The sequence below is a fragment of the Alexandromys fortis genome, unplaced genomic scaffold (assembly GCF_014885135.2).
Source record: "Alexandromys fortis isolate MF-2015 unplaced genomic scaffold, M_Fortis_MF-2015_v1.1 scaffold_2_1_26212458, whole genome shotgun sequence".
NCBI classification, from domain to species: domain Eukaryota; kingdom Metazoa; phylum Chordata; class Mammalia; order Rodentia; family Cricetidae; genus Alexandromys; species Alexandromys fortis.
Window position 1 is genome coordinate 13,230,460 of NW_026067930.1, and position 1,763 is coordinate 13,232,222.

Genomic DNA, 1,763 nt, shown 5'->3' on the forward strand with positions numbered 1-1,763 from the left:
ATATATATGGGGGGAGTATACAGATGAGGAAAAGAGTATGGAGAATTTCTCTGATACAGGTAAGCTTCAGAGAGAAGACACTATGGATCCTTGGCCTTGAAGAACTGGCGAAAGTTCAATGAGAGGAGGGTAAGAGACTGTCAAAGAGTGCCAGGCAAAGAAAATGTTGTAAGAGCGACTGGGTAAATGAGTCAGCAGCTAGAACACTTACTGTGCACGCTTGAAGACTCTAGTCTAGATCCGCCGTACTCATGTGAATGCTAGATGATTGTAGCTACAGGGTATCCTTAGGGCAAGCTGGCTACCTGGACTACCTGAATCAGTGAGCTGTGGGTTTAAGTGGGAGACCCCGCCTCAATATCTAAAATAGGGAATAGTCAAGGAGGATCTTCATAGTCAAGGTCTGATCTTCATAGTCATCAGCACTCACACACACGAACACATTTACACACACACACACACACACACACACACACTCTGCAGGGGGCAGGGATATGATGAGAGAGAAAGGAACAGTGCCAGAAGGATTTTAGGAATGAATATAACTTGACATTGTGCCCAAGATGATAATTAGCACAGGATGGGTCCCTTAGAGTGTCGAGTAAATGAAAGCTAAATGAATGGTGGTGGTAGGAGGGATAAAACCAGAGAGTTTGTAAAAGCCCTGGGATGCTGGGTTGTGGTGGATGATCTCTCTGCCTTGTAGGCAAAGAGGAACCCAAAGCCCTTTCGGAAGAGGAAAATGTGATCACATACATAGATGAGAGCTGTGATCCTCACAGATGTGGGGAGGGCGTAGGAGCATAAATGGTGCTCTTTTCATTGACCCAGGAGCAAGATGTGATAAATCCAGGAAGAAGGGAAGCTGTGGAAGGTGCTTTGGAGATACCTGGGAGAATTCCAAGGAGTGGAGGGTGTAAAAGGGCAGGGGAGGGTTGAAGGCAGTCACAGGAAGTGCGGAACTCACTAAGCTGTGATTGTTGAACAGGGACTGCAGTATTTGATCTTTTTTTTTTTTTTAGCATAACAGAACATTTAATTGCACATTTAATTGGCATCAGCCATCGGACACTGTAATCATATTGGCCACTTCCACTGGTTGGCTGGAGGCTCTTCCAACCAGTGGCTCCCATGGCTTCCACTGCAGCATCTTCCTTGCCAGACTTAGTTCATTTTCAGCCTGAAGAATCACCTCTTCTACTTCACCACCCTGAAGCAGGTTTTCTAATTTTTTTTAACATCTGGTTCCGCCTTGACCATATCCAGCTTCTCATTGGTGATCTGTTCTGTGTATTTTCTATAGGCTGCATATTTAGGGAACTGCTTCAGAATATCAAGAATCTTTGTATACAATATTGTTAGCCTCTCGTGTGGAGTGTCGCACACAGACAATCCCACCAGTATTTGATCTTTGACCCACACTTTACAGATATATCTCATAGGATAGACCATGGGTCAATGTCTACCTATCAAACAGGAAGCCTAAGAGGCAAAATTAGTATTTTGAAAAATACCAAAAGGCTTTGTGGGTGTGTGTCTCTGGGTTTAAGATTGGAACACTTAAGAAAGGCATGTTGGTAGGAGTGGAGGGACAAGGGAAACAAGCCCGTTTTTAGCAGAACTCAGTGCTGGAGTGTATTCTTAGGAATTGAGGTTCTGTGGAGAGAGCAAAGGTGCTTTGTCCACTAGGTTTGGTCCATCCAGCTTGGCACATTTTGGTAAGGGAAGGCCTATCATCAGGGCATGGAGGGTTTGTGGGACCA

The 1,763-nt window shown here is 44.9% G+C and overlaps 1 pseudogene; it reads right to left on the reverse strand.

Annotated features, from left to right (window-relative positions):
- Window positions 1-1,077: 1,077 nt before the first annotated feature.
- On the reverse strand, window positions 1,078-1,452 carry LOC126503495 (NADH dehydrogenase [ubiquinone] 1 alpha subcomplex subunit 5-like; annotated as a pseudogene).
- Between the last annotated feature and the right edge of the window lie 311 nt (window positions 1,453-1,763).